This window comes from Ammospiza caudacuta, chromosome Z (genome assembly GCF_027887145.1).
Source record: "Ammospiza caudacuta isolate bAmmCau1 chromosome Z, bAmmCau1.pri, whole genome shotgun sequence".
Taxonomy (NCBI): domain Eukaryota; kingdom Metazoa; phylum Chordata; class Aves; order Passeriformes; family Passerellidae; genus Ammospiza; species Ammospiza caudacuta.
Window position 1 is genome coordinate 43,039,752 of NC_080632.1, and position 10,971 is coordinate 43,050,722.

At 40.1% G+C, this 10,971-nt stretch overlaps 1 protein-coding gene across 1 annotated transcript in view; it reads right to left on the reverse strand.

Annotated features, from left to right (window-relative positions):
• MRPS27 (mitochondrial ribosomal protein S27) overlaps positions 1–8,490 on the reverse strand; it is a 70,327-nt gene extending 61,837 nt beyond the window's left edge. Inside the window, exon 1 of the mRNA XM_058823379.1 lies at positions 8,473–8,490. The gene's annotated coding sequence lies outside the window, so the exon portion shown is untranslated. The remainder of the gene's footprint in view (positions 1–8,472) is intronic.
• Between the last annotated feature and the right edge of the window lie 2,481 nt (positions 8,491–10,971).

The window sequence follows — 10,971 nt, forward strand, 5'->3', positions numbered from 1 at the left end:
TTTGTTTATTTATTTATTTATTTATTATTTTAATTTATTTTTAACAATCTGAAAAAAACCCCAAGGCATTTACATTTCAAAGTGAATTGCTGCATTTTTTTTCTCTAGGCTTCACAGCAAGAGATTCTGTAGGAAGTGCTGCTTAGCATTTTATGTGTTGTAAGTAGCTATGGTGAGGATCTGAGAGCTCTTTGGGGTATTCTTGTGTGGAAAAGGATTGCTCTTTATCATACTCAGATGTTCTTCCTCCAGTAAAATGAAACATGGGTTTTGTGCATCTCCTTGCACTGCAGCAGCCTTTTGGAACAGTGATCCAGGAGACAGCAGGTGGCGTTTCTTGACCGTACTCTCCTGCCAACCTTATTTCCAGGGATGGCCTGCGGTGCCACTTATGTAAGGCCAGAGCAGAATAAATTGTTTGCCCTATATTTAGCATGTGCCATCTTAAAATGGAAAACTCAGACAACAGAAAACTGCCTCGAATTGTTAGTAATGGTTGGCGATGAGTGCAAACCTAGAGATTTACAAGCACTTACTTTGAAATTTACAGCATTTATTGAAATGTGATCTTTGTCAATGATCACAGTACAGTGTGTACAGTATTCTGTGGAAATCCTAATCAAAGACCTGTTAATGTTGTTTCTTGTACACCAATGACAATTGTAAGTTCTTACATTGGTATACCTTTAAGAGAATGTTGGACCCCTTTTTTAACTGAATTTTAAAAGCATTCATTTTTACATTCAAATAGGATCTGGATTGCATGCAGTCTTCAAAGGACTGACATTCCTCTGCTGTAGATGCTTCTGCATTTCTCCCTGTTTGTTGTTTTTCCTATTTCTTTCCACAAACATCTTGAGTCTTGGTGAGAAAGGTTCACCTCTTTTGTGCTTCTCTCAAGTTAATTTTCTTGTTCAACACAGTAAAAAAGGGAGGTGAAAGGGTTAGTCATTGCAGGAGAGCTCAGGAATGTTTTCAGGCCTCAAGAAGAGCATTTGCATATTTAATGAACCTTCTAAACAAGTTTAAATAACATGAAGCAAAGATTTGTTTGAAGTTTGCAGCAGTACAGAAAGCAGGCAGACCTACCATGCAGAGGTCTAAAGATACACAACTTTGTTTTTCTTTTGGGCTTTTTTTTAAGGTTGCTTCAGATTTCCATCCTTCTAGAAATTTTTGATTGTGAAATAAAGGCTTGTTTTTTTGTTTTTAAATTACATCTGTTGTGGCTCCTTGCCTGACCTTCTACTGTCACATTCTCTTTAGAACAAGTTTTTAAAAGAAGATGTCATTCAACACCTTCATCTTCTGTTTCTTTTAACCTGCTGCTTATTTACAGCACTTTGAACTCAGCAAATGCCTCGTTACCTACTTGCAGACTACTTTTTAAGTAATTTCATTTTCGTGTGAATGATAAATTTAAGCAGCAAGATGAACTAGGGAGACTTAAAACTGCTACTCATACTACTGGTCCAATGTTTTGTAATGTGAAGTATAGTGCTATTTCCTTACCTATCTTAGCTTGTGCTATTGAAGATGGCTGGCTGTGGACCTTCAGGGACTTTTGTTGAGTCTTTATGCAGTTGTCTGGATCTCCTAATAATTCCAGCAGCATGTGCAGTAAAAACTGAGATAGTCTGACTTACCGACTCTCCAAGCAGAGATACTGGTTTTTTCCAAGTACAGATGCTCTAACTGTAAGCCCTTGTGTACCATCAAATAAAGCCAGCTTTGAAGTTCTTGTGCCAAGCAGGAACTCAAAATAAATGCAGGAGCACTGATACAAGAGGGAAATTGGGTTAGGAAACATGCACAGAGATCAGGTGTATGGGATCAAAGTCAGGGGGACCTGAACCTTGTGTCTGCATGAAAGGTAGAAGCCCTCTGTTAATTAAAGGAGACTCCTTCCGACAGAGATGGAGGCAGTAATGCAGCAGCTAGTCTGGAATGTGTGGAGGTGCCGCTCAGGCTTGTTTATCCTTTGGATTTTTACCCTTTGCTAGTCTTCCATGTGGGCACCTGAGAGCAACCTGGAGTGCATTAGGTGTGGCTACACTTGAGAGGAGGGTAAAGGGCAGGTGGAACAGATAATGTCTCTCAGCTCCTGACCAGGAGAGAGGGAAAAGTCTAAGTGGACAAAGCATAACAGTGTGTCAAAGCATGGCTGGTTTCACAGACAGGCGTTTGGCTTCTGTGACCACAGTCACAGAGAGAACTGCTTGGGGTGTGCTTGACAAAGGGGGTCTTTGCAAACCAGCTTCCTAACCTAGTGAGGGTGGCTTTACATGAGGTATGCCAGGAAGGGTTACCTTAACATGGAGAGAACTGAGGGCACTAGAGAAAGGGCAGCTGAACGTGGCAAACAGCATGACAGGGAAGCCTCTCTCACTTCCCTATAAAAGCAGTGCAACTTGGGACCCATCTGGAATGCTTGTACACTAATCTACGAGCATAAGGAATAAGCAGGAGGATTGTGTATACACAGCTGTAGATATAAGACCTTGTTAGGGTTATGGTGATGTGGTAGGATAACTCTCATGACTATAGTGCTGCAGTGAAGGGATGCAGAAAAGACCGGGTGGGTAAGCATGGTAAAGAGGAGAGGTTGAGCTCTGTATAAAGCAGGTATGTGGATTTTGCCTTGGGACAGGTGATGAGTGAATAGTGAGCTTTTGGGTAAGGATCAGAGGACAGACAAGCACAGGGATGCTTCAATGGTTGTCTGCTGCATCCTGCCTGATGCTTCAATGGTTGTCTGCTACAAGCCTGCACACATTGAAGCACTCTTTAAGCAACTGGAGAAAGTCTCAGTTACAGACCTCTCTGGTTCCTCTCTGGATCTTAGTCACCCTGTTGGAAGGACAGCATAGCTGGACAAAATTAGTCTAGGAGATTTCTGAAATGTACTGAGGTATCTTAGTCCATGTGACCGAGGAACGGGTAAGGGAAGATGCTGTCTTGAACCTGTGACTCATAAATGTCCAACAATTGCTGGATCGTGTAAAGGGCAGCATTGTTTGCTGCAGTGACAATGATTCTTGTGGAGTGAAGAGTGTGAAGTTTAAGATCCTGAGAGTAATGTAGATCCAAAACTTCAGAAGAGTAGGTTTTGGCATGTTCAGTGACTTACCTCCAAGTTCCTGTAGGAAACTGTTCTGGAAGGAAAATGTCTGGGGTGATATGATTGATCTTCAGAGGCAACATTCTCAGAGCACTGGAATGATCTGTCTCAATGTGTATAAAGTCAAGCAAGCTGGCAAAGGGCCAGAAAGAATACAGAGATCCTGACTGAGCTTAAACACAAAAAAAAGATGCACACAGAAGATGGAAGTAGGATAGGTTATTGCGGAGGAATGCAAAGACATTGCCTGTCCATTCAGAAATTAAGTCAGGAAAACCAAAGCTTAGTTGCACTTAAAATTAGCAAAGAATGTGAAGGATGGCAAGAAAGGTCTTTTCTGAGGATATTGGCAGCAAAAGAAGGTTTGAGGAGATTGTGGCCCTACTGGTCAGTGGGACGGGGAACTAGTGACAAATGACAGGGAGAAGACTGAGGCACTCTGCCTTTTTGCCATCACTTGGCAGAGGAAAAGATGCTGAGACAAATTGGTTTGCTCAGCCTTAAGAAGAGAAGGCTTAGAGAAAACCTTTTTCCCGTCTACAGCACCCTGATCAGATGACAAAGAGATGGTGGAGTGAGACTGTTCTCAGAAATGCATTGGACACAATGGCTACAAGTTGAAACAGGACATTCTGGTCAGGTACTGGAATAAAAGTTACCATGAAGAAGATCAAATACTGAAAGAGTTTACGAAAGAGGATGTAAAATCTCTATTCTTGGAGGCCTTCAAGAGTCACCTGGAACCTGGACATGACCCTAAGAAACTTGAGCTGATTAGACCTGCTCTGAGCTGGGTATTGGAGGTCCATTTCAAACTGAATTGTTCTGTTATACACCTGGATGACCTACTGACTATCCTGTCTTGTGAGAAACAAATGAAGATTTCTTATTCCCCAAACACCATGATGTAGCTGTCTTATATACAATTATACAAAAAATATTCTCTTTTTAGTCTCTTTGATACTGAGACTAGTGATTACCTATCCTGGCCCCCCCATCTCAATGCTGACTTGAGATGTCAGGGTTATAAGTCACAATGGAAGTTCTGGACTCAAACCTAGCCTCTCTGTTTCCCCATTTCTACCAGAATATAGCAGTGCAAATTCCCAAATCATATGACAACCATGTGCTCTACAAATAGTCATGATGATAGCTAGTCTGGCTGATTCCATCACATTCATTCCAGCATACTGGGATGTATACTTGCAGCAGTCAGCCCCTGTATCCACTTCAGCACCTGGCCCAGAAAAGAAATTCCTATCTTAGTTTACACAAAGGTGTTTTTTTCAAGGTTTATATTCTCGATAGAGTGTAAGTTGAACTTTTTGTGTCCAGTTTCCTAAATTGCAAGCTAGTCCTTGTTTTCAATTTCTATGCAGTTGAGAGAAGTTTGTGGAGTCTCACTCCCACTGACCTGTGAGCTGCTTGAAGAGAGATTAGGGCATTCCCCATATCCAGCAGAAACTGCAACATCAAAATGAAATATAAAATCACCAGTCATGTGGCTGCTAGGCAATTCAGGCAAGGAAATTTTCACATTTACTTTAAGAACTGGACATATCTTGCATCAGGAGACTTGGCAGCGCCAATCTTGATGGAAAGTTTTAGAAAAGAATATTGGAAAAGATAACTTAATGCTTGAAACAGCTGAGTGAGAATTCCCATGGCTTAACCCCAGTCAGCAGCTCACTGCTCACTCACTCCCTTACCAGAGAGATTGGGGAGATAATTGGAAGAGTGAAAGCTGGAGAACTCATGGGCTGAGGAAAAGGCAGTTTAATAGGGAAAGCAAAGGCTGTGCACACAAGCAAAGCAAACCAAGGAATCCGCTCACTGCTTCCCATGAGCATGCAATCCCATGGCAGTTCTCTGGGAGAGCAGGGCCCCATGATGCAAAATGGTTACTGGGGAAGCAAATGCTATCCCTCCAGAGGTGCCCCCACTCCTCCTTCTTGTCCCCACTTTGTACTCTGAGCTTGGTGCCACATGGTCTGGAATATCCCTTTGGTCAGTTGGGTCACCTGTCCTGGCTCTGTCTCCTCCCAGCCTGCCAAGCACCCCCAGTCCCTCCCAGTGTGGCTGCACCAAAAGCAGAAAAGGCCTTGGCTCTGGGCAAGCCCTGCTCAGCAATGACAAAAACATCTCTGTATTACCAACTCTGTGTTCAGCACAAATCCAAAACACTGCCCCATAGCAGCCACTGAGATGAGAATTAATTCTACCTCAACCCAAACCAGCACACCAAATAACAATTGCCTTGCAATTATTCCATCCATAAGTACTTACAAGTGCTCTAACACTTCTTTCAGCTTTATGACAGTAAATGAATCTTGCTCTAGGTGGCAAGATTTTAATAATGTTTTGGGGTTTTTTTTATTGCTGACTTAACTGTTAGAAAGAGTGGTCCTGCAGTCTTTTCAGCCGCCATGTGCTGCAGAACTGGAGACAGAGAGTCCAACATAACTTGTTAGAACGGAAAAGAGAATTAGTTCACAAATTCACTTTCCATAATTCAAAAAGTCCTACATTTATGCTTAAACATGAGCAAAATAGTTTGGGAAACTTCTCATCCTCCTTCTCTACAATACCATCACTTGGGGAGGGGTAAAGGGAAGGGAGGAATAAAAAGGAGAAATAAAAGGCAGAGACATTGTTGAGAACTTCTTCTTTATGTTTGAAGCTTTATCAGTTCTCATATCAGAATGACAGAAAAAGAGAACTGTGATGGAGAAAGGATGATGCATCTACAGATTTGCCATAGTGGTTAGGTACTTTCAGGGGAAATTCAGACCACAAAATTTGCTCTGCTGCACTTTTACTACCCTTTGGAAGGGTTTAATATTTGTAAGCATTAGCAAATAAAAGCTTTGAAACATTTCTCACAAAATGCTAAGAAAAGCATGTGCTTGAATTTAGGAAAGAACCTGTAGCGTCTGTTACCCTAATGCAGCTCTTTATGAACAGCCACACATATGAAAACATCAGCATGTCAAATTTCAGGCCTGAGAGTTTACACCACATGTGCCTTTGCATGGTGTCAATGGGTCAGACTGCAAGGCATTTTTCCCTTGAGCTGTCATGTATCTTTATTCTGTGCATTTCCAGAAAAAGTAGTTTCCTACCTTGAAAAAAGTGATGGGAAAAGTGTGGTGCTTTGTAATATTCACATTACCAAAGACAGTTTTAGATTTTTCTTTTTTTTATATGTCTTTGTAACTAACTTAGTGAAACCTCTATTTTGGGTTGATTAATTTTTTTTATATAAACTAATCACTGAACTGTAATTTACTGTGGGAGGGATTTCTGGATGTCACCTTGTCTCACCCCCCATTACATATCAGCAGAGAATAGCATGAAACATCACCAGAGAAAGGAAATTAAAAGCCTTGCCTGTGCAATTGTAGCCATGTGCATGTAGCTGCCTTTTTTACCAGTGAAATCAATCTTGTTCTTTCACTTTTTATTCCTTTTAAGAAACATGTATTTTTGGTTAACTCACTTGCTTTGCACATGATTACAGGTAGCTCCTGTTCTTGCCTACTCCTAAAATGACTGTGAGTGTTTAAGTATGGCCTGAGAACCACTCCAAATTAGGGCTTGCAAAAATAACTAACTTTTACTGTTTTGTCCCTAAGTTGGAGTGCCTAAAAGTATCCTGTGATCTCCAGAGAGCAGAGCAAAGAGCTCTTCTTGCACTGACAGGTGATTTTAAGTAACTTACCACTGCTCCATTCTTTTCGGTCCCCAGACTATTTCTTATCTACTGGGTAAATATGATCAATCACCTTCTGCTACAGGTGAATCTCTACAAAAAACAGTACACAATTTGAAGTCCCATATACTTCATTCATATTCTTTTTATATGTATGCTATTGTTTTAAAATATCTTTTCCTTTGGGTCAGAGTATATGTTCAACTTCCTGAACCAAGTCAATACTTCCCATGTCAGTCATCTAATGGAATACTTACATAGCCACAATTTTTTCCTTTAAGTCGTAGAGGTTGGAGTGTGATATTGGTCTGATCTGCTTTTTCCAGATCCTAATGACATGTCTTGAAATGTTCAGATCAAGAAAAGACATTTCACACTGCCAAAATAGCAGCAATAAGAAGCAATATCACAGTATGGCTCTGATTATTCCTGTGTGAGAGTATGTTACAAGGCTTATAAGTAATATTAGTCTTGCTGTGCTGTCTTTTCTCCTTCACTCAGGTTTGGATGTCCAAACAACAAGCTGCTTTTTCTCCCAATCTGAGCAGTCATATGTTTGCTCCAGTCCCAAGGTGACATGTCAGTGTGTCTCTTTTCTCTCGTGCTCACATATAAAGCCAGGTGTGATTTTGTTCCTCCATTGTGCTGTGCTTGGTCCTATTCCTGCCCTATAATTTAACAAGAGGTCTAAAACTGTGTTCAATTTGCCAATTATCATGCATGTCACTGTAATGCTTTGTTCACCTACATGCTTAAAAGCTGAAAGTCTTCCTGTTAGCTGCAGGGAATAATTTACACATGTGGTGTTTGTCTTTCAAATATTCAAGGTCATTTCTATAAATAGTGAATCAGACCATTAGCATATGTTTTGAGCAAGACTGCTCCTGTAATTAGTCTAGACATTTATGCAGGCAGCCTGGGAGCAGCAAGTTAGAGTCATACTGTTCTGTTCTTCTGTTTCATTTCTTAATATTGCTATTCTTACACACTCAGAAAGAAGACCCATAAAAACAGGGTGCTGAGGAGAGTAAACAAGACCTGCTTCTCCATGGCAGAAGAAAAGAACATCACTCTGTGTTTACTTCATCAGAGCTACTTCCCTATCCTGGCTGCAGTCACAATTCCTGGTGTGAATCAGGGCAAATAAAAGAGATTACAAAGGGTAATAACCAATCATGTGGTCTCTATTTATGCAAAGAATCTTTCCCATTACTTTCAACATCCATGATACCTTATTAAATAGCCCAGTATGCTCCCAATCAATCAATCAATCAATCAATCAATAAATAAATAAATAAATAAAATTATTTATTTATTTAAATGGAAACAAATTGAAAATTATTGTCATGCTGAATAGCTAAGCCAGGTATACTATGCAATACCTTAGAAAATTTCCTGTGGATAGCATGAGAGACTGCCATCTCTCTCCGATTCTGATTGCAAGTAGAGGCGTAATCTTAAAATGATGCTGTGACCATAATCAAAAATTCATTGAGAACTGAAATCTGTTCTATGGAATACCTGAGATAATTTACTCATCCTGATTCCTTAGCTTCTAGCCAGAAACACCAAGAGTCTAAGAAGTAACATTCATATGAACGGATTATTCCATGTATTTTATGGATAAATATGTACTTACAGCCAAAATGTTGATATTTGCCTTCGTTCTAGAAAGATCATCCCTGGAAATTTCAGGACAGAATTTCAGATACTGTTTCACATGGATTTTCCATGCTGCCTGGCAGCTCAGAAAACTGAACAAGGTAAGGTGTCCCAGAAATGAGGCACCTCAGACTGGATGCCTTCCTTAAAATTGTTGTGGCAGTTTTGGCTGGCAGCTGTACGGTATCTTGGTGACTTCCTTCTGTGAAATTAATTAACAGCTCTTGGCAGTCAAGTTACAGTCAAGTCACTCTAAGTGTACTTAACCAGGGTGATTTACTTCACAAGCCCTTCCTTGCCAGAATATATGTGGTAAGGATGATGGGAAATAGTGTGATCCTGTATTTTTTCCTACATGCCTTGTAAATCCAAAGATCCTGAAATCTTGATAATTAATCTGAAAACTTCCATAAAACATAGATTATTTTGAAGTAGAACTGTTTTTGTTTTATAGTATCTTAGATTACTTCATTCAGATACATGAAGCACCTGGACTTCCACAGAAACTCAAGAAAATATAAAAGTCAGACCGACTGGTGTAAATTACTGTGTGCCACTTTGCTTCATTTCAGTTCTGATTACTTCCATAAGAGAATTTTTCACTGGGTTCCAACACTAAGCACCAAGTCTTTAGACCTTGTAAATGTGTTTAAAAGGCCAGCTCAGCAAATGCTATTGTTTAAACAATAAGCAGAAATTTAATACGTGAAAATGCTTCCTGTTCCTCTACATGACCTTAAGGGAACAAATGAAAGTATAAAACTGAGAATATCAGACATTTCTTAAAGCTGCCTTTTTGGGTAATAGAGACAAATTCAGTCCAGAACAGAAAAATCCACAGCAGATTTGCAATTTATTGCACAAACCAAATTTTGGCCTGGTCTAATCTAACTTATTTTCCTCATTGTGTGAGTCAATAAATGCTGCATTTATATTTTAAGATTCATGCCTCATCATTGGCAAGGTATTTTGGTATGGCCTGGCCTTCAAGGAGGCAGTTCTCCCTGTATTGATCTTTATCTGTGCACACAGATTTGCCTCTTTCTATGGAGCAGTATTTTTGCTCAGGACACGCCTCCTGCTCTGCCAGGTAAGAGAAGAAGCAGAGTTCACTATAGAGGGATCTTTCTTCATGCATTTCACAACTACAGCTGCTGCTGCTTGTAGCTGCAGCCATTCTTTATTGTTTCTTGCTCCTTTACACATACGGACTAAATTGATTCTCTTCAATTCACCATTCTTACAGCAAAACAGTGGTAAAGGTGTCTTGCTACATCTGGACCCATCTATGTCTTTTTCCGCAAGGCTAAGGCAAGACTGCAATTAAATGTACTGCTGGATTCACATGTTTAAAAAGTAGTAAGGCCAAAGGGCTTTCTGAGGGAAAAAAATGTTCTGCTTGCATGCTCCAATGAAGCCAGCTGGTGCTTCGTGCACTTCCTCTCCTTAATGATGAATGTGACACTGCTCCTCTGGCATAGAACATCTTTTTGTCTGCATAAACTTTACACTGTGGTTTTAGGCTATAAATTTCAGCAGCATGGACAGAAACTGGGCAAATCCATGGAGCAATATTTTGCTGTTTCATGAGACCAGGTAATTGTGTGTGCATATTTGAAATAAGGTAAATGAAATAATGGGAGATCAGCTCACAGTGATACAAAGCATTTACATCTGGAATCAGGCCTGGCAATACAGATATCATCATCATGCTGAATCAGCAACAGCAGAAGGCAAGACAATGAAGGGACGACAAAGCAAGAGCTTTTCAGGCACTGAAAAAAGAGCTGTATCTCAAAATCCTGTACATCATACACAGAATGACCAGTTATGGCACACTGTATCTACACAAGAGAAACTATTTTCAGCTGAGAGCAAGTGCTAGTTATACTGGATAGTCTACAGAACAAAATCTATTCATACAGTGAAAAAAACAAAACACCCCCCCCCAAAAATTAAAACAAAAAACCAATGAAAAATACCCCCAATAACCAGATCAAACAAAAAAGAACCAACCAACAAACAAACAAACAGACATACAAAAACCCAGAACAAAAACCCAAACAAACAAGCCCCAAACAACTAGGAAACAATGTTTCATCTGGGCAATAGTTCCTTAAAATTTACTGTGTCTATTGCATGACATATAAATGAAATTAATTCTTAACATACTTTGTATATAGGGAGGAATGTAGTTCATATTTCTGAAGTGTTAAAAGCACAACTGCAAGTTTGTCATTGACCCTGTAAGCATGGTTTACCTAAATTCAATTGCTTTATGTATGTATGTATTGGGTTTGAATGGCGTGGGTTTTGGTAGCAAGTGGGCCACAGAGGCGGCTTCTGTGAGAAGCTGCCAGAAGCTTCCACCATGTCTGGCAGAGCCAATCCCTGGTTGCTACAAAGATGGACATGCTGCTGGCCAAGCCTGGACCAATTAGAAATGCTGGTAATTCCTCTGTTATAACAGATTTAA